General features: G+C 39.4%; 1 long non-coding RNA gene across 4 annotated transcripts in view; it reads left to right on the top strand.

Moving 5' to 3' along the window:
• The window catches only part of LOC119871186, a 178,480-nt gene that overhangs the window by 13,855 nt on the left and 141,871 nt on the right, over window positions 1-22,754 (top strand). For 3 of the 4 annotated variants that reach the window (XR_005356898.1, XR_005356897.1, XR_005356895.1), the window contains exons 2-3: window positions 15,358-15,495; window positions 15,943-16,063. This is a non-coding gene — a long non-coding RNA (uncharacterized LOC119871186). Of the gene's footprint in view, window positions 1-15,357; window positions 15,496-15,942; window positions 16,064-16,841; window positions 17,015-22,754 lie in introns of all 4 variants that reach the window. The other variant, XR_005356896.1, reaches the window with a different exon arrangement.

Raw genomic sequence — 22,754 nt, 5'->3', positions numbered from 1 at the left:
AGCACTTTATATAATCGACAGATCTTCAAAGCACAGCATCTCCAAAGAAATAAGAGCTTTAAATGATACAGTGGATCAGATGGATTTCACAGATATTTACAGAACTTTACAACCAAATGCAACTGAACACACATACTTCTCAAGTGCACATGGAACTTTCTTCAGAATAGACCACATACTGGATCACAAATCAGTCTTAATTGATACCAAGACTGGGATCGTACCCTGCATATTTTGAGACTATAATGCTTTGAAATTAGAACTAAATCACAAGAAGAAGTTTGGAAGGCTTTCAAACATGTGGAGGTTAAGGATCATCCTGCTAAAAGATGAAAGGGTCAACCAGGAAATTAGAGAAGAACTAAAATGATTCATGGAAACTAATGAGAATGAAGATACAACCAATCTAAATCTTTGGGATACAGCTAAAGCAGTCCTGAGGGGGAAATACATCGCAATACAAGCAGCCATCCAAAAACTGGAAAGAACTCAAATACAAAAGCTAACCTTACACATAAAGGAGCTAGAGAAAAAATAGCAGATAGATCCTACACCCAGCAGAAGAAGAGAGTTAATAAAGATTCGAGCAGAACTCAATGAAATTGAGACCAGAAGAACTGTGGAACAGATCAACAAAACCAGGAGTTGGTTCTTTGAAAGAAATAATAAGATAGATAAACCATTAGCCAACCTTATTAAGAAAAAGAAAAGAAAGAAAAGACTCAAGTAAATAAATATGAATGAGAAAGGAGAGATCACCAGTAATACCAAGGAAATACAAACAATTTTAAAAACTTATTATGAGCACCTATATGCCAATAAATTAGGCAATCTAGAAGAAATGGACACATTTATGGAAAACCACAAACTACCAAAACTGGAACAGGAAGAAATAGAAAACTTGAACAGGCCGATAACCAGGGAGAAAATTGAAGCAGTCATCAAAAACCTCCCAAGACACAAAAGTCCAGGGCCAGATGGCTTCCCAGGGAAATTCTATTAAACATTTAAAGAAGAAACAATATCTATTCCACTAAAGCTGTTAGGACAGATAAAAAGAGATGGAGTACTTCCAAACTCTTTCTATGAGGCCAGCATCACCTTAATTCCAAAGCCACACAAAGGCCCCACCAAAAAGGAGAATTATAGACCAATATCCCTGATGAACACAGATGCAAAAATTCTCAACAAGATACTAGCCGATAGGATACAACAAAACATTAACAAGACTATTCACCATGACCAGGTGGGATTCATCCCAGGGATGGAAGGCTGGTTCAACACTCCTAATGCAATCACTGTGATTGATCAATTCAGCAAGAGAAAAAACAGGAAGCATATGATCCTCTCAATAGATGCAGAGAAAGCATTTGACAAAATACAGCATCTATTCCTGTTCAAAACTCTTCATAGTGTAGGGATAGAAGGAACATTTCTCAATATCTTAAAAGGCATCTACTAAAAGCCCACAGCAAATATCATTCTCAATGGGGAAACACTGGGAGCCTTTCCCCAAGATCAGGAACACGACAGAGATGTCCTCCCTCACCACTGCTATTCAACACAGTAATAGAAGTCCTAGCCTCAGCAATCAGGCAGCAAAAAGAAATAAAAGGCATTCAAGTTGGCAAAGAAGAAGTCAAACTCTCCCTCTTCACAGATGACATGGTACTGTACATAGAAAACCCAAAAGACTCCACCCCAAGATTTCTCGAACTCATACAGCAATTCAGCAGTGTGGCAGGATACAAAACCAATGCCCAGGAATCAGTGGCATTTCTAAACACTGACAATGAGATTGAAGAAAGAGAAATTAAGGCATCAATCCAATTCACAATTGCACCAAAAAGCTTAATATATGTAGGAATAAACCTAACGAAAGAGGTAAAGGATCTATACCATAAACACTACAGAACACTTGTGAAAGAAATTGAGGAAGACACAAAGAGATGGAAAAATATCCCATGCTCATGAATTGGGAGAATTATTTTTTTTTTGGGAGAATTAATATTGTGAAAATGTCTATGTTACTCAGGGCAATTTACACATTTAATGTAATCCCTATTAAAATATCCTGGAATTTCTTCAGAGAGTTTTTTTTTTAAGATTTTATTTATTTATTCATGAGATAGAGAGAGAGAGAGAGAAAGGCAGAGACACAGGCAGAGGGAGAAGCAGGCTCCATGCAGGGAGCCTGACATGGGACTCTATCCCGGGTCTCCAGGAGCACGACCAGGGCCAAAGGCAGGTGCTACACCACTGAGCCACCCAGGGATCCCCCTCTTCAGAGAGTTGGAACAAATAACCTTAAGAGTTGTGTGGAATCAGAAAAGACCCTGAATAGCCAGGGGAATATTTTTAAAAAAGCCATAGCTGGGGGCATCACAGTGCCAGATTTTAGGTTGTACTACAAAGCTGTGGTCATCAAGACAGTGTGGTACTGGCACAAAAACAGACACAGAGATCAATGGAACAGAATAGAGAATCCAGAAATGAGAATCCAGAAATCCACTTATGGTCAACTAATATTCCACAAAGCAGGAAAGACTACCCAGTGGAAAAAAGACAGTCTCTTCTGTAAATGGTGCTGGGAAAATTGGACATCCATCCACATGCAGAAGAATGAAACTAGACCATTCTCTTACACCAGACATAAAGATAAACTCAAAATGGATGAAAGATCTAAATGTGAGACAAGATTCTATCAAAATCATAGAGAACACAGGCAACACCCTTTTTAAACTTGGCCACAGCAACTTCTCGCAAGATACATCCATGAAGGCAAGAGAAACAAAAGCAAAAATGAATTATTGGGACTTCATCAAGATAAAAAGCTTCTGCACAGCAAAAGAAAGTCAACAAAACTAAAAGACAACCTACAGAATGGGAGAAGATATTTGCAAATGACGTATCAGATAAAGGGCTAGTTTCCAAGATCTATAAAGAACTTCTTAAACTCAACAGCAAGGAAACAAACAATCCAATCATGAAATGGGCAAAAGACATGAATAGCAATTTCACAGAGGAAGACAGAGACATGGCCTCAAGCACATGAGAAAATGCTCCACATCACTGGCCATCAGGGAAATACAAATCAAATCCACAATGAGATACCACCTCGCACCAGTGAGAATGGGGAAAATTAACAAGGCAGGAAACAACAAATGTTGGAGAGGATGTGGAGAAAGGGGAACCCTCTTGCACTGTTGGTGGGAATGTGAACTTGTGCAGCCACTCTGGAAAACTGTGTGGAGGTTCCTCAAAGAATTAAAAATAGATCTGCCCTACGACCCAGCAATTGCACTGCTGGGGATTTACCCCAAAGATACAGATGCATGAAACGCCGGGACCCCTGCACCCCGATGTTTCTAGCAGCAATGTCCACAATAGCCAAACTGTGGAAGGAACCTCAGTGTCCATCGAAAGATGAATGGATAAAGAAGATGTGGTCTATGTATACAATGGAATATTACTCAGCCATTAGAAACGACAAATACCCACCATTTCCTTCAGCGTAGATGGACCTGGAGGGTATTATGCTGAGTGAAATAAGTCAATTGGAAAAGGACAAACATTATATGGTCTCATTCATTTGGGGAATATAAAAATTAGTGAAACGGAATAAAGGGAAAGGAGAGAAAATGAGTGTAAATATCGGTGACAGTGACAAAACATAAGAGACACCTAATTCTGGGAAATGAGCAAGGGGTGGTAGAAAGGGAGGTGGACTGGGGGTGGGGGTGACTGGGTGACGGGCACTGAGAGGGGCACTTGATGGGATGAGCACTGGGTGTTATGCTATATGTTGGCAAATTGAACTCCAGTAAAAAATTAATTAATTAATTAATTAATTAATTAAAATAAAATACATGTACTTGAAATGAAATTGAAGTATACTAACGTACATGTACTTACAGTCAGTTTTGACGTATATACACATATGAAACCACTATCACAAATAAAATAACAAATTTTCCATTACCCCCCAAATTCTCCCTTTACCACTATCCCAATGCAACAGCTAATTTCATCCAGTCACTTCATGTTAGTTTGCATTTTCTTGAATTTACATATACACTTACAATATTCATTTTACCTTGCTTTTTTCATTCAGCATAATTATTTTGAGATTCACTTCTGTTGCACAAGTTACTGAGTATCATTCCATTGTATAGATATTTAATAAATTATTATCCATTCACTTGTTGATGGGCATTTGAATTATTTCAAGTATTTGGCTAGTAAAGAGAAAAATGTTGTTTACATTTATATAGATCTTTGTATAAATATGTGATTTTACTTCTCTTGGATAAATAACAAGAAGTAGAATTTTGGCTCATGTGGTAGGTCTATGTTTAGATTTTGGAAACCATCAAATTGTTTCCAAAGGAATTGTATCATTTTATATTCTTACCAGCACATGAGCATCTCAATTTATTTATATTCTCATAACACATAAGGTCAACATTTTTTAAGTTTTATTTGTTACTTTGTGGTTCTAATGGTAATGTGGTGGTATCTTATTGAGGCTTTAATTTGCATTTCCCTGAAAACTAATATTATTAGGCAAGTTTTTAGGTATTTATTGGCTATTTATATTTTTTATTTGTGAAGTACCTGTTCAAATAATTTCCTTACTTTATTATTAGTTTGTTTTTGATGTTGTTTTGTAAGAACTCTATCTTCTGAATACAGTCTTTTGTATGATAAATTTTTGCAAATATTTTCTCTCAGCTTATGGCTTAATTTTCTTTGCTCTTTGGAGAGCAACACTTTTTTTATTTTGGTGAAATTTATTTACTTATGTATTTTTATATACATATATGTATGTATTTATATTTTATAATTTGACATTTTGTGCTGCATCTAAGAAAACTTTTCCTATCCCAATGCCACATAGATTTTCTGTTTTCTCCTAGCAGTTTTATAGCGTTGGATTTTCAGTTTAGGTGTCTGATCCATTTGGAGTTCAATTTTTTATGATATGAGATAATAGTTGATGTTCATCTTAATGCTAATGGCTTTCCAATTGTTCCAGCATTCTTTATTCAAAATATTTTTTCCATATTTAATTGGCTTGGAACCAGTGTCAGAATTCAAATCTGTTCTATATACATAGGTGTAGACTATGTTCTATTTATCTGTTTGTCTATCTTGATGCCAATGCCCCACTGCCATGATTAGTGTTGTACTATATGAAGTCCTGAAGTCAGGTAGAATAGTCTTCCAAATTTTTTTCTTGTCTAGCTTTTATAAAAGTCAATTGCATTTTCATATAAATTTTAATATTAACTTATTACTTTGTTTTAAAAACTTTCTAGAATTTTGTTTGGAATTGTGTTGAATCTATAGGTCAATTTGGGCTTGTTAATATCTGGATTCTACTTCATTCAGATTTTTTTGCATTCTTGGTTTTCTCATGGATTTTGGAAAATATGAGTTTGCAGGTTATTTGGTTTCTTCACTTACCATCTCTATATATTTGGTGAGTTTTTATATCCTAAGTGGAAACAGAAGCCATGCTATTTTTTTTCTTTTTAAACATTCTATTTATTTATTCATGGGAGACAGAGAGAGAGAGAGAGAGAGAGAGAGAGGCAAAGAGAGACATTTCATTCTTCTGTATGTGGCTGCCCAATTTTCCCAATACCATTTATTGAAGAGACTGTCATTTTTCCAGTGGATATTCTTTCCTGATTTGTCAAATATTAGTTGAAAATAGAGTTGAGTGCCCATTTCTGGGTTCTCTATTCTGTTCTTCTGATCTGTTTCTGTGCCAGTATCATACCATCTTGATGATCACAGCTTTGTAACACAGCTTGAAATCTGGCATTGTGATGCTCCCAGCATTGGTCTTATTTTTCAATATTCCTCTGGCTATTCAGAGTCTCTTTCTGATTCCATACAAATCTTAAGATTATTTGTTCCAACTCTGCGAAGAAAGTCCAGGGTATTTGATAGGGATTGCATGGAATGTGTAAATTGCCCTGGGGAGCATAGAGATTTTCACAATATTGATTCTTCCAATCCATGAGCATGGAATGTTTTTCCATCTCTTTGTGTCTTCCTCAATTTCTTTCAGAAGTGTTCTGTAGTTTTTAGGGTATACATCCTTTACCTCTTTCATTAGGTTTATTTCTAGGCAAGTTATGGTTTTGGGTGTAATTGTAAATGGGATTGATTCCTTGAGTTCTCTTTCTTCAGTCTCATTGTCAGGGTAGAGAAATACCACTGATTTCTGGCCATTGATTTTGTATACTGCTACACTATCGAATTGCTGTATGAGTTCTAGCAATCTTGGGGTAGAGTCTTTTGGGTTTTCTATATACAGTATCATGTGATCTGTGAAGAGGGAGACTTTGACTTCTTCTTTGCCATTTGATTGTCTTTTATTTCTTTTTGTTGCCTGATTGCTGAGTCTAGGACTTCTAGTGCTATGTTGAATAGCAGTGGTGAGAGTGGACATCCCTGTCGTGTTCCTGATCTTGGGGAAAGGCTCTCAGTTTTTCCCATTGAGAACGATATTCGCTGTGGGCTTTTCATAAATCGCTTTTAAGATATTGAGGAATGTTCACTCTATCCCTACAGTCTGAAGAGTTTTAATCAGGAATAGATGCTGTATTTTGTCAAATGCTTTCACTGCATCTATTGAGAGGATCATATGGTTCTTGTTTTTTCTCTTGTTGATATGATCTATCATGTTGATTGTTTTACGAGTGTTGAACCAGCCTTGCATCCTGGGGATAAATCCCACTTGGTAATGGTGAATAATTTTCTTAATGTATTGTTGGATCCTACTGACTATTATCTTGTTGAGAATTTTTGCATCCGTGTTCATCAGGGATATTGGTCTATAATTCTCCTTTTTGGTGGGGTCTTTGGTTTTGGAATTAAGGTAATGCTGGCTTCATAAAATGAGTTTGGAAGTATTCCATCCCTTTCTTATCCTTTGAAACAGCTTTAGTAGAATAGGTATTACTTCCTCTTTAAGGGTTTGATAGAATTCCCCTGGGAAGCCATCTGGCCTTGGACTTTTGTATCTTGGGAGGTTTTTGATGACTGCTTCAATTTCCTCGCTGGTTATTGGCCTGTTCAGGTTTTTTATTTCTTCCTCTTCCAGTTTTGGTAATTTGTGGTTTTCCAGAAATACATCCATTTCTTCTAGATTGTCTAATTTGTTGCCATATAGCTGTTCATAATACATTTTAAAACTGTTTGTATTTCCTTGGTATTGGTTGTGATCTCTCCTCTTTCTTTTGTGATTTTACTAATTCAAGTTTTTTTCTCTTTTCTTTTTAATAAGGTTAGGTAGGGGTTTATCTATCTTATTAATTCTTTCAAAGAACCAATTCCTGGTTTCCTAGATCTATTCTACTGTTCTTGTCTTTATGTCATTGAGATCTGCTTGAATCTTTCTTATCTCTCTTCTTCTGCCTTGTGTATGTTTTACTTGCTATTCTTTTCCCAATTCCTTTAGGTAGGTTAGCTTATGTATTTGAGTTTTTTCCAATTTTTTGAGGGAGGCTTGTATTGCAATGTAGAACTGCTTTTGCTGTATCCCAAAGATTTGGAACGGTTGTATCTCATTCTCATTAGTTTCCATGAATCTTTTTATTTTTTTTTTTTTTTTTTTTTTTCCATGAATCTTTTTAATTCTTCCTTAATTTCCTGATTGACCCATTCATCTTTCAGTAGGATGCTCTTTAACCTCCATGTGTTTGAGTTTGTTCCAAAAATCTTCTTGTGAGTGAGTTCTAGTTTCAAAGCATTGTGGTCTGAAAATATACAGGGGACAATCCCAATCTTTTGGTATTGGTTGAGACCTGATTTGTGACACAGTATGTGATCTATTCTGGAGAAAGTTCCATGTGCACTTGAGAAGAATGTGTATTCAGTTGTGTTCAGATGAAAAGTTCTGTATATATCAGTGAAATCTATTTGGTCCAGTGTATCATTTAAGGCCCTTGTTTTTTTAGTAATGTTGTGCTTAGAAGATCTGTCATTTGCTGAAAGTGCCATGTTGAAGTCTCCTACTATTAGTGTTTTATTATCTAAGTATGTCTTTACTTTGGTTATTAATTGATTGGTATCCTTGGCCACTCCCACATTTGGGCATAAATATTCATGATAGTTAGGTCTTCTTGTTGGATAGACCCTTTAAGTATGATATACTGTCCGTCTTCATCTCTTACTATAGTCTTTGGGATAAACTTTAATTTATCTGATATGAGGATGGCTACCCCCGCTTTCTTTTGAGGACCATTTGAATGGTAAATTGTTCTCCACCTCTTCATTTTCAGGCTCTAGGTGTCCTTAGGTCTAAAATGAGTCTCTTGTAGACAGCATATAGATGGGGCTTGCTTTTTTATCCAGTCCAATACCCTGCTTTTTTTTTGATGGAATAATTTCACCCATTCACATTAAGAGTAAACTGTTGAAAGATATGAATTTAGTGTCATAGTACTACCTATTCAGTCATTATGTTTGTGGGTTGTTTCTTTGGGCTTCCTCTTTCTTTTACAAGGTCCCCCTTAATATTTCTTGCAGAGCTGGTTTGGTGGTCACATATTCTTTCAATGCCCTATCCTGTAAGCTCTTTATCTCTCCTTCTATTCTAAATGAGAGGCTTGCTGCATAATATATTCTTGGCTACATGTTCTTCTCATTTAGTGCCCTGTATATATCATGCCAGCCCTTTCTGGCGTTCCAGGTCTCTGTGAAGAGGTCTGATGTTAATCTAATATCTCTCCCCATAAAAGTTAAGAATCTCTTATCTCTTGCTGCTTTAAGGATTTTCTCTTTATCTTTGAAATTTTCGAGTTTCACTATTAATGTCGAGGTGTTGAATGTTTTTTATTGGCTTTTTTTTTGGGGGGGTGGGGGAATCTTCTCTATCTCTTAGATATGAATGCCTTTTTCCTTCTCCAGATTTGGGAAGTTCTCATTTATGATTTTTTCAAGTAAACTTTGTTGTCCTCTCTCTCAGGCTCTTCTGGAATCCCAATTAGACATATATTCTTCCTTCTCAAGCTCTCATTTATTTCCCTCAGCCTTTTCTTGTGGGCTCATATTTTTTTTCTCTTTTTTCCTCAACTTCCTTCCTTACCATCAACTTGTCTTCTATGTCACTCACTCTCTCTCCCACCTCATTAACCCTAGCAGTTAGAATATCCAGTTTGAATTGCATCTCATTTCATCTATTTTTAATTTTAGCCTGATTTGATCTCAATTCTGCAGTAAAAAAGTCTCTAGAATCCTTTATGCTTTTTCCCAGAACCACCAGTTGCTTAATAATTGTACTTCTGAAATGGATTTCTGACATTGTATTGAAATCCAAATTCTGTAACTCTGTGGCAGAGTACTTTTTCAGTTTTGTTTTTTTTTTTTTTTTGTGGTGAATTCTTTCTTCCAGTCATTTTGTCCAGTGCAGAGTGGCCATAAGTGGGCTGAGTCAAAAATATCAACCATGACCTAAGTCAAATACACCTTAGTTGATTCTGAAGAGGTCAGAGACCAGAAAATACAAGAAAAAGGAGAACAGAAAAAATAAATCAAAAGGACCACTAAAATGAAAAACAAATTTTAAAACAAGTAGTAAAATAAAAAATCCAAAAAACAAAGAAGATAAAAGAAAAAAGTAAAGAAAGAGGAAAAAGAAAGAAAAGAACAGAGATGTGGTGGTGAGGAAGTGGTAGTGGAGAGAGAATGTAGTCTACCTGAGGGGTGTTAGAGGGCAATCCTCTTGATTCGGAGCGTATTTTGTTCTGTATGTTAGAATATCACAATCTCAAACTTATATAAACCAGCAATACTTATATAAAGACCCCACATTGACCACAAAAACATAAACAAGATAAAATAGGGGAGCAGAATGGGAATGAAGAGAGAATATAATCTTACAGGATAAACCAACATGGTGTTCCATTTGGATCTGGGTATGTTGGTCCTGTTTTAGAAGGTATTAACTTCCACCATTGTAATATACTGTAGTGAAGGGGGAAAAGAGAAAGTATATTGGAAATTTTTAGTCTGATATAAAAATGAATTGTAAGGGAAAAACTAAAAAAAGGACCCTCTAGTTCTATATACTATTTTCCCTCAGTCCTGGAGCTTTCCAGTGCTGCTTGATCAAGAACTTGCTCTTCCCCTGTCCTTCCAGCTGGTTTCCTGGGGGAGGGGCCTGCTGTGCTGATTCTCAGGTATCTGTGCCAGGATGGAGATACCTCACCCCCTACCTGGTGCCTGGCTCAATGGAAGCTGTTTATCCTGTGAGACCTTTGTTCTCTAGAGGCCCCGCCTCTCCCAGACACAGGTGAAACAAAGGAAAAACAACAATGGTAGCGGCCAGATTTCCATATCTGGAGTCCAGGTCCCATGGAGTAACTAACTATACCTAGTCCTCACTGGCCTAGATGTTCCTAGTGACAGGCAGGGTGCACTGATCTGCACAGCTTGCAGGGTGCCCAAGGGCAAGAGAGGTCTTGCTTTCCTGTGCCCTCCCTGCTTCTGCCTGTCCAGAGGGAATGCAGGATCACTGGCTTTGTTGGCTTGGGTGCCCTGGGATCCAGGGCCCTGTGCTGTTGGACCTGCACTCCCGGGGGCCACCTCTCCCAGAGGCCCACCTAACCTCCATCTGGAGCCAGCCCACCTAACCAACTTGCTTCTCCTCCCAAATGCCCCTCCAGCTGTGGTGCTCCTGTCCTTACATATATCTAACCTCGGTTTGTGGTGAGCTTTCCCTGGGTGTCCCTCCTCTTATAGTGACTCTGGGAGTCTTGAGGCCTTACTGTCCCTCCTGTAATTCTGCTCAATTTCCCTCCTAAGCACTTTTCCATCAGAGAAAACTCCAGCCAGATTTCTAAAGTTCCTGCTTCTCCAGGGTTGGGTTTTCCTGCCTCCAGGCATTTGCTGTTCTGCTTTAGCCTGGCTACTTGCAGTTCCCCTCCCCCACTTTATTCTTTTTTATTTTAATTTTTTAACCTTCCTATCTTGTTAGAAGAGAAAACTTTTCTCTCTGTAGCATTCCAGCTGCTCTCTCTTTAAATATCAAATTGAGTTCAGGATGTTTTGAGAGTTATCTAGGTAAGTTTGTAGGGCCAGGTGATTTGAGGACCCCTACTCTTCTGCCACCTTGCCCTTCCCTCGACTTTGTGATTTATAGAATACCTTTAATCTATCACAGTATATCTTCACGTGATGTTTTAACACTTCAAGTATAACATAAGAACTGTACAACAATATATATTTTAGTTATCCTGGCCTTTGTGCTATTATTGTTATCCATATGATTTTATATATTTTATAAAGCCCACACTATTACTATTGGTTAAACAATTTTCTTTTAAATAAATTTAAATATTAAGAAATAATCTTGTATATTTACCCAATGTTGTTACCATTTCTGGGCCCTTCATTCTGTGTGTATTCTAACTTTCTTCTGTATTCTGTGTGTATTCTAACTTTCTTCTGCCTGTTGGATTTCCTTGTTATGTGATAATGAATTATTTTGGCTTTATATGTCTGAAAATGTCTTTATTTTATTTTCATTTTTGAAATGTATTTTTTCTGGCTACAGGAATCTAGGTTGACAGTTTTTACTTTCAGTGCTTTAACAATGTCCCCTGTTTTATTGCTTGCCTTATTTTTTTCTTTTAATAAGAAATTTACTGTCATCCTGATTTTTGTTCCTGGATATAGGACAACTATTTTTTCATGGATATTTTAAAGATTTTCTCTATATAAGGGGTTTTGAGCAATTTGATTATGATGTACCTTGGGGTTTTTTTTCCCGTGTGGCTTGTGCTTGGAATTTGTTAAATATCTTTCATATTTGGATTTGTAATTTTTATCAAATTTGAAATGTTTTTGGCTATTATTTCTTCACTTTTTTTCTGCTCTTCCCCCTCTACAAATACTGGTTGCACACATATTAGACGACTTAAAGTTTTGTTACACAGCATTTTTTCCATTCATTTACTTATTTTTCTCTGTGTTTGTTCTTGTATAGTTTTCATTGTTGTGTCTTCAAATTCACAAATGTGTTGTTCTGAAATGACTAACATGCCCTTAATTTATGTAGTATATTGTATTTTTTCATCTCAGACTTATCATTTACATTTTTAGAAGTTTTTTGGGGTTATGTCTCTATTTAAATATTTTTGAACACCTGGAATAAAATCATAATAACAACTCTAATGTTCTTTTCTGCTAACTCTAATGTATCTGTCACAGACCATTTTCCTGCTTTTTTGCATGTCTGATTCTTTTTCACTTTTGTCTGATTTGTGAGTTTTCTTGTTACATGATGGACTTTTTGTATTCCTACAAATATATATTTTTTAAAGTAGGCTTCATGCCTAATGTAGAACTTGAACTCATAAACATGAGATCAAGAATCACATGCTCTACTGACTGAGCCAACTAGGTGCCCTTACAAATATTCTTTTTTTTAAAAGACTTTAGTTATTCATTTGACAGAGAGAGAGCAGAAGCAAAAGCAGGAGGGGGAGAAGCAGACTCCCCACCGAGCAAGGAGCCTCATGAGGGCTCAATCCCAGGACGCTGGATCCTGACCTGAGCCAAAGGCAGGCATCTAACCAACTGAGCCACCTACATGCCTCACCCCTACAAATATTCTTGAGTTCAGTTTGCCATTAGGTTACATAGAAACAGTTTGATCCTTTAGGGTTCTGCTTTTAAGATTTGCTAGATAGGATCTAGTGTTCAATAAAGGGCTAATTATCACCTATAAGTGATGCAAGTCTGTTCCTAGCATTCTACCCAATACCTTATAAATTTTCCAACAGTACCCAATACCTTATAAATTTTCCACCAGTACAGTACAGATATGATTTTTGGCCAATGTGAGTGCAGGCACTGTTCCCTCTGATCCTTTTAAGAGACTTTTTCTACAGCCTCTGGTAGTTTCTTCACATATGTGCCTTGATTATATTCTGCAGACCACTCAAGGGCTTTTTGCAGCTCTCTCACCTCTGGTACTCTGTTGCTTTACTCTACATGCCTTGTTCTGGAATCTCAGTTTTGTCTCCTCCATTCAAGCCATCTTCTGGGCTCTGCCTTAGTTCTACCACTCTGTGTTGTAATCAGGAAACCCAAGGCAATTGTAGAGGTTGCTCTTTGATTTCCCGTCTCTGAGGGATCACTATCCTTTGTTGTCTCTGTCAAGTGACATAAAACCATTGTTTCATTTATCTATTTTTTAAGTAGTTGTTTCAAACATAAAACCCTTTTGCTGTATTTTATTTGGACACTTAAGTTAACAATTTTTATTTCCAGAGATAGTTCTCCCTGTCCCGTTGTTTGGCCTCCTTTGTCATTGTGATCAGTCACCCCAGCTTCCCCTTTTCTGCTTGGCCTCCTTCCTCAGCCCTTTCCTTGACCCCAGAACTTGGTAGAACATTCCTACAGTGATAGGAATTTCAATGTAACTGTAAAATCCATGTTCTAGTTTACAATCTTGAGGAAGTCCCACATGTAGTCCTGTTCATTATTATGAAAGGTATCTATCTATCTATTTCTTTTTAATAAAAACTTTTCCATATTGTAAGATACAGAAAGAGCTTGTTCAGAAGATCACATGTGAAAAAGTTTGTGTTAGAATATTGGTAGATATGGTGAGGTTTGAGGTGCATGCTCAGCAGCAGATCCAGTCCTCATGGGAAGTCAGATATTCATTCAGGATCCCACAGAAAATTTCCATAATGTTATCATGGGAGAAGTAGTGTTACATCAAGTTCCTGAGTGTGTCTGGCCTTAGGCTCACTGTCAAATATGGTGTATCCAGGGTTGTTGCATGGTCCCATAGCACAATGTGCAGGAATCCTCCAGATAAATGCTTCTCACAGAGGGACCAAGGGCCTAACTGAACTTTGGGATCCCATGGAGTGTTCAGAATGATGCCAATGGTTCACAATAACATCTATCCTTTTGTGAGTACTCATTTTACCAACAAGATTTCTAATACTCTCATCCATGAAGGATATATATCTTTTCCCCTGTTTTCCAAATGAAGAAATAGAGACTCAAGGAAGCAAAGTGACTTGCATTGTCTCAACCAGTGGATTACAGAGACCTGATTCAATCCTGATATGTCCAATTTCATTCCTGAATACTTTTCACTGTATCATCTAACTTATTATTTTCATACCCTTGATTATTTTGGAGCCAGCAGATAATGTAATGCTTTCTTGTTTTAAGTCATGAAGTAGCAGAATGGGTCCTTGCTATATACTACACTGTCCTCCCCCTCCCCTATTTTGAAACCCTAATCCCTATCTGGTTATATTAGGGTATAGCACATTTAAAGGGTAATTAAAGTTAAATGAGGTAAAAGGTAATTAAAGTTAAATGAGATCATAGGGTAGGACCCTAATCCAATGTAACTGGTGTCCTTATAAGAAGAGGGAGAAATACCAGTGGGGAAGACACAGGGGAAAGGCCATATGAGTACACAGTGAGAAGATGACCAAGGAGAGACAAGCCAAAGAGGCCTCAGGAGAAACAGCTCTGCTGACACCTCAATGTTGGACTCCTAGCCTCCAGAACTGTGAGAAAATAAATGTTGTTTAAGCCACTTGGTCTACAGTACTTTGTTACAGCAGCCCAACCGGAATACTGCAGTCCTCAACACCACAAAAAAGAGTCAGAATCAAAGATTTCTGCAGTCCTTCCCCAAATCCAACATTTTGTGGATTGAGGATATTTGACTCTCTCATCAGTTCAGATCTCTTGACTACACAGAACTAGCACCAACATCTTATTTAATAATTCAACCATCCCTCCAAATTCCAAGAAAAATGCCCATCACATCTTTTGGGAACTTTTGTGTTTGGAAACCATTTTTCTTTCTTTGATGAGGGTCCCTACTGAACAGTGATGGCCCAGGTTTCTTGGGATAGGTGAGTACAGAATAGGGCTTCTAAAAGTGGCATTTTCTGTTGCAAGAACCAGTATGGACACTATTCCTAAGAGCATCCTTGAGCCCAACTTGAAAGCCCCAGATGGAAAAGAGAGGAAACCCTGAAGGACTGAGAGGGTTCCATGGTGTTTTGTAACAACCAGATTAGTGTGTGAGGCACACATGGTCACACATAATATCCCAGAGAGATGAGAATGCTGTGCCTCTGAAAACTCACATTTTGGATCCAGGTTTTTGTTTGTTTGTTTTTAATATTCTAAAATATTAGAATACTTGTGATATTTCCCAAATTTCATAACTTCATCCACACATTTCTTGCTCTTATATATTCCTTCCAAATATCAGACTTTGTCAGCCCAGATACCTTCAAACCTAGCTCATTAGCACCCACCTTCTGTATTTTTCTCTTCCTCTTTTAGGAAGAAGCATGGTGATTTGGGCCATCCAGTGCCAGCCTGAAAAAAGCACAGAGGAGCAGTGGTGTGTGACTTGAGGGCAGAGGCCAAAACACCTCCCCCCCCTTCCCAACTGCAGTAGAAATTCCTTCCTTAGGTAAGGTAAGTAAACTCCACACATTCCAAGGGGAAAATGCAATTCCAGCCTGGAGCAGTGGTAGTTAAACTAGAAACAATCCAGCTTAAATTATTATATCAGCATAGTTCTGAAGGAATGCGAGGGAAAAGGGATCAATATTGATATCTTTATTTAAAGGGAGTGGAGCGCTGAGGGCTGCATTTATGTGGACAGAGTAAGGATATTAAGAAGACCTGGATCCAGGTAAATCAGCTGTGTACCCAGCCCTGTCCACAGCAGTCTCTGAAGCCCTATATGGAGAGTGGCCAGAGAAAGGAAGCCCCTAGAATGCCCTTCAGCCTCCACTGTGCCCATTTTTTCCTTTATGTTATGACAGGATAAGAAGGGAGACAAATGAGGAATGTACTCATGCTGTGTGATTAAATCCCCAAGCCAAATGTTTCCAAGTCTCCCCATTTTCCTCCACACAGATCCATGCTGCTAGAGGAGTCCTCAGGGCCACTGCCACAACACTGGATGTCAGGATTGAGCACTCCGCAGACCATACTACAGGCTTCTCCCACAGCTCCTGGTGAAACCTGGTCTCTTAAGGTACCCTAGCCTGTGATCTTCAACAATTCACAACTCAGCCATTATTAGCACCACTAATGAATCTGATAGGTGCAAAAATCCTTTGCAGGTGGTGTTCAAATATTTATATGTGCAGCGGGGTAGTATTTTGATAGAGAAACAACAAATTCTTTTCCCACAGTACTTCCAAGCGTCCTTTAGCCTTACCCCCACTGAGGCATCAGCCAGGGTACATTGTATGTACCATACAGGGTGGGAACACAGAGGGAGGGTGGGGGAAGAGAGGGAGAGAGAGAGAGAGAGAGAGAGAGAGAGAGAGTTAGTTTGCATTATACAATCTACTTTTAACATCTCAAAACTGGATTTTTTTGAAAATCATGTCTGAAACTATAGTATGAGATGAAAGCATTTTGAGTATCTAAATTCAGGCCCTGACAAACAATAATGTGCCCATTTTGATTTAGTTTTTCTCATCCTGAATAGGAGATCAAGTTTTCATGGACTGGAGAGAATAGAAGAAACTAGAGAGGAAAAGGGGGAAATGTAGAGTCATGAGACCCTGAGCAAGATCCCAGGGCACTGCCCAAGAAGTCAGAGCCCTGGCAGAGAAAACGAGTAGAGATGACCAGAGGGTAGGGAAGAATCCAGACGACTCAGGGAATCTAGGAATATAGAGGACCCCACTTGCTTGGAAGAATTCTGAGTGCCTTACTCCCACCCATCATAGACATGGTCCTGGCTCTGTGGTTACATAGGCTATTGAATACATATGGCATCACAGAATTCCCTTTTACTCTAGATTTGCCTGAGAAGTAGATGTCAGGAGTAGCACAGAAGAGCACTGAACTTACACCAACTTCCTGAAGCTCCAGAATGGCAAAGGCTTCAAGGGGCTACTTCTAGGACCCTAAGAGTAGCCTAAAGTATCTGGGAGAAGGTTGGATGAAGGAGCCCTGCATTCATAAGTGAAAGGTAACCAGCAGCCTGCACACACCAGAGACTAGCTATGAAGATGCACCTCTCAGGGGATGGCAGATTGAAGATGACACATCAGAGAACAGATACCCATCCCCACCCACTTTTAAGGCCATGGCACAAAGGGACCATATAAAATACAGCCATAATCTGTAGTAAGAAGCACACACACATGAAGAGAGAGAGAGAGAGAGGGAGAGAGAGAGAGAGAGAGAGTCTGTGTGTAGCCAGTCAGACTAAAATTTCATTTCTGCCATCAGTGGAAGGGGGCTTAAAAACTAATCATGTCATATGAACATAAATCAGCATTTCTTGAAAACTTCTAGATTCATATCCTGCTACTCCATTTTATTTATCTTTTAGAGCAAATTTTAAGCACGTAATAAAACAGAGATATAGGTGGAAGAAAGCTTTATTGCCAAGGATTTAAAGTGCAAATAGATGTAATCCTACCTGAAGTTGAAAAGTTGTAAATGTCATTATTGAGTGAATATTTTACTGCTATGGAAACTACCAAAAAACAAAGACATACAAAATTGCCATGTTTTTTTTTTTTATTCCTAGACAAAAACATACACAAAAATAATAAATCCATTAGACTTTCAAATAACAATAATAATGTTGGGAACAATTTTTCTTCTGTATCTATAAAACTCCAAATAAGGAATGATCTTATGTAAAGGAATAGGTGATAGCAATTCACCTCCTTTGGTGTGCAGCTTGGCATGAGTGTGGTAGTTCAGAAAGAAATATCTATGAAAGCAAAGCTTTGGTTAAGAAGAACGCTGTTAGATCAAAACCATCCATCCTATGTGGGAAGGGATTCCTATTGGGAAGCCCACAAATCACCAGCAAAAAATGAAATAGCAACAATAGCTATGAACTGAAATGATGACTGTGTGCCAGGAGTACTTTACGTGTCTTAGTCACATAGTTCTAGCAATGCCCTCCCCTGTGAGAGGCCTGAACCAGGCCCCCATTTATTATTACCTCAGGTGTCCCCACTCTAGCAAAGGGCCATGATGATGTTTGAGGTCCTCAGGTATCACTGTCACCTGAAAACTGCCCCTGCACTTTTATGTTCTCTGCACACTTGCATGCCACGGGTCCAGGTCACAGCCTGTATTCTAGCATCTGAGATTAGTGAACAGGAATATCTGAACCCTCCTGGCTCCTGCCATTAAAAGCAAGTCTCTGCCTCTCTAAGAATAATATTCTAACACAGTCTCTATAAGGCAGCTTAGGCTGTCATAACAAAATACTGTACACTGGGTAGCTTAAACAATAAACATTTATTTCTCACAGCTATGGAGGCTAGAACTCCAAAATTAGAGTGCCAACATGCCAGGTTCTGGTTAGGACCTGCTTCTTGGCTTGCAGATGGCCTCTTTCTCACTGTGTCCTCACAGGGCAAAAAAAAAAAAAAAAAAAGCAAGCTCTGTGGTATCTCTTCTTAGGTGTCTCTAATCCATTATGGAGGCTCCACTCTCATGACTTCATCTAAACCTAATCACCCTCCAAAGGCTTCACTTCCTAACACCATCACATTGGGGGTTACAGCTTCAACATATGAATTTTAGTGGGATGCAAACGTTTTGTCTTTAACAATCTCTAAATATAGGCAAGGGTTTCAGTTGCCCAGTAGTCACAAAACAGGCAGGAAAGACCTCAATCCTTATTCATCGCAGCAAGGGCTACTCCCTGCCTTATTTAAACTTCGTAGGGCAGGATCTCATCTGGCGTGAGATGCTGCTTCCTGGGAGCACTGAATTGTCAGACATGCAGGGAGTGTTGGGGTTGTCAGAATAGCAGGGGTGTTGAGAGTGTTGAAAATGTTGAAAATTTGGTGATTATTGGGAGACTTGGGAATATCGAGAGTCTTGGTAATGTTGGAAATTTGGGGGAATATTGGGAGTGTTGGGAAAGTTGGGAGTATCAGGAATATAGACTCTAATCCTTGTGGTGTTTAGATTTCCTGCTAGTGATAGTACATCTGTCATCAAGAAATATCTCCATAGCTAAGGAGACCTTAGTTGCAAACTTATCCTTTCTTGCTGGCTCCCACAACTGGGATGTGAGATACCAGTAGGCATTTCCCATTCTGTGACACATGATGTGCACTGTCACTTTGATGCCTTTGTATGTACTGTGCCTTCCTCCCAGCACACTGTCCCTGCTTTATCTTTCAGGAAAATTCTCACTCACTTCGAAGTCCTGGTTCTTATGTCACCTCCTTGTGAAGGCTTCTACAACCCTCTAGGCAGTAAGAACATTCATAGCTTAGCAACTTATTTTTATTATTTACTGCTAATATTGTACTATAATTAGACATTCTTTTTACTATAGTCTGAGCTCCTAAATATTTAGGCATTTGTCTTAGACTTTATTCAATGGAAGATGCTACTGGTGCCCTGCCTATGCCAAAGGCTATGTACTGCATGTGCCTGAGGTTCTCTGCCCGAGCACTTGTGTTCTCATGTTGGGAGTGGAGTTGGACTCATTCACTCATGGGACAAGCCAGGAATGGCAGGGTGTAGATACCCTGAAGCAGCCTTCAACCAGAGAAGTGTGTGGGGAGTTGTGAGAGAGAACCCAGCAACGAGCCTTGGTTGGGATGACTCTACACATGCTCATAGCCTTATCTCATAGTTGACTTCTGAGGACCCCAACTCAGACAGGTCTCAGAATTTAGTTCAATACCTGACTTCAATTAGGTTCTTAATAAATTTGTGCTGAATAGAATTAGCCCTGAAGTTGATCAGAAATCCATTCATTTATTTATGGATGCAATGAACATTTGAGAAATGTATCAGGTTTTAGAAACTGTGCTAGATGCAACATGATGAACCTAAATGATCATTTTAAGGAATCCAAAATCTAATGCAGGAAATTTTACATGCAAATACGAAATCTTACTATCAGTTTTAGTTACCCCAAATTTAGCATCCGAACACAACAAACAGTTACTAACTTGCATAGTTTCTCTGGATCAGGATCCCAGTGAAGCTTGACTGGGTACCTGTCACTCAGGGACTCCCATGGGGTTGCAATCAGGCTGCCAGCTGGGGCTGCATGATCCAAAGGCTTGACTGGGCTGGGGAATCCATTTCAAAGGCAGACACTCACATGGCTGGAAAGCTGGTACTGGCTGTTAAAAGGAGGCTTAGTTCCTCCATGGGACTCTATGGGTTGCACATAGGATTCTATGTAGTCAAAAAAGAAGTGAGCCCTCTTGGCTTCCACTTTGCTAATCACCCTATTAATACCTTGAGTTCAGCAAGCACGATTGGCAGCATTTTATATCTTTCCTAGGCTTATTAGTAACTAAGAGATTAAAAATTCCTTATACACATAGAAGAGAGGGTTAGAGGCACAGAACCCTCGAGCACTTCACTTCCTGGGGAAGTTAGTATTTCTTGGAGGACCAAGGAGGAGGCCTTCTGATGCTTTGTCCTTGCTGTACCAGCTCTGAGCCCAGAACATGGCTGATCATCTGATGGTAAATGGCACAAAGTGGCTGAAAATGTGGGTGCTGGCTTGACTTTGGGGAAGTTATGTGGCTTCTCTTTGCCTCATTTTCCTTATGTGCAAACTAAGGGTGATAATAGTAGCTATCCCATGAAGTTGACTAGGGATGCAGTGGGTTAACACCCATGGAGCACTGAATGCCTGACATGCAGAGAACACTAGACACAGGGGATCTTTACTACTTCTCTGCTGCCCCTTTTGCTTGCAGGCAGAATTCTTACACTGCTGTGATAGGTCATTCAGACAGACATCCCTTAAATAAATTAAGAATCAAGAATAGATCAATTAAGATTCAATTTACCAAATTGATATAATATAAACAAAGTAATTGATGTTATGGGCTTCATAATAATTATGTGTTCAGGTAGACATACAACTCACTTCTACCTGAAAGCACAATTTTGAAGCCCATAATACCAATTGCTTTGTTTATAAAATCAGACACATATGCCCCCTCCACACACACATACACAGCTGCAGCAGCGTGGCAGGCTGTCATGTGCAATAGAAGTGGTCAAGTGAAGTAGAATTGAATGTTCCTTGGGATCAGAAACTGGGTCCCTGGATGAGGTCTTTAGTGTTTAAACAGTAGTGAAGGGACACAGAAACCTGCCAATGGTGTTTTGGACACAGGAACAGCATGGGCAGAGGTGTAGAGGGAAGACAGTTGACCAGGGCTGTCTGAATACCCCCTCTCAGGAAGAGAAGCTGTGATAACCACTCCTAAAGAGGCCCCTCCAGTGCTAATCAGGGTTTTGGTACTCATGAATATCTTCCTTGAGGCTATGGAGATACCAAATAGAAGGCATTCTTGGATTACATATCCAGCCTGCTTCAAACCAGGACCAGGGGCAAACGAAAAGCAAGGCTTCAGCTGAACTGAGATGAGCAGATGGCATTGCTGAAGAAGTAAGGTATCTAAAAGGCTGTGAGTGGAGTGGTCAGGCACAAAAAGGAGAGCAGGAAGCTAGCTCTCCAAGAGTAGAAGCTAGAGAGCCATCTTAGTTCACTCTGAGGAGCAGATTTGTTGTCTGGGCTTCCTGGTATGCAGGGTGGCAGGCAATGAAGAACCAGTAGGACAGGTTAGAGTTGTGGGTATGGCCTGAGAGAGAGAATGGAACAGGTAAGGGCGTGGGCTTGAGACCATAGTACCATGGGAGTTTTAGGAATTGGGGTGATGTTGGTGGGCTCAGAGGGGAATTTGGTGCTAGTCTTCCAATCCTCCTGTGACCAGGAGCCTGATGGAAGGGGAGAATTTGGAGCAGCATCCTGAGGAACAGTGCACAGGACACTCTCTCTGAGTCAAACATTCTTCCTTTCAGCTTGAGGTTCCTGCTCCAGCTGTTCCTAGTGGCTAATGCTCATTCCAGTGCTTGGTAACCACTGCCAGGCTCTGTCTTTCCTATTTTGCACTCGCTCCTTCTTCTGGGCAGATGCTGGCTCAGTCCCCCATGTGGCACTTGGCTTGAGGAGATTCAGGTAGCACTCTGGCTGTCCCTATGGACCCTCTAAGTGGATCTTGGCTTCCACCTTCGGCCCATTTCCTCTGAGCTCTGTGCTGTCAGGAGGCCATAGCTCTGCAAACCCATGTTTTTTTGGCTGAAGCTGATGAAACACTAGAGTCAGCTTTAATTTTTGATGGTGTGGTGGTTTGTAGACATGCTCCAATGGTTCCCACCACTCCCATTCTTCTCAATGCAAATCACTCTGTGGGCAAACAGAAGACCAGAGAGGCAGATCTGTGCCCTGTCCCCAGCTTTCAGTTCAGGAAGCTCAAGTGGATTTTCTCACTGTGAATGCTAAACCCCAACCATTGTGAGTATAAACTACTTTCTGTCAAGTCAAAGATGAATCTTCTTCTTAACCCAGTGTTCTCTGAAAAAGAGACTTGTTGATTTTATCTCTGGATATGTTAATAAGGAGATACTCCCCAGTCCCAGCTCTGCCATACTCTTACCTGTGTACTGGTGAGACTAGGCTAGACTAGGCTGTGGGGCAGGGTAAGGAGCCTGGAGGCTCCCCAGTACTTAAACTCCTAAAAATGGGCAGGGGCTAATAGGATGCAGCTCATCCACTGTCTCTCATCCACTTGTTTTTCTTATCATTTCCGCTATCTTAAGATGTCTATTTTCTTCTACTTTTATCTTTTATTAAAATTCTCTTTTGGATATTTTCCTAAGATAGGGTATATGGTTTATAACCCTGTGGC

Source organism: Canis lupus, chromosome 3 (genome assembly GCF_011100685.1).
Source record: "Canis lupus familiaris isolate Mischka breed German Shepherd chromosome 3, alternate assembly UU_Cfam_GSD_1.0, whole genome shotgun sequence".
NCBI classification, from domain to species: domain Eukaryota; kingdom Metazoa; phylum Chordata; class Mammalia; order Carnivora; family Canidae; genus Canis; species Canis lupus.
The sequence above is the reverse complement of the archived record's forward strand: the minus strand, read 5'-3'. Positions and strand labels throughout refer to the sequence as shown.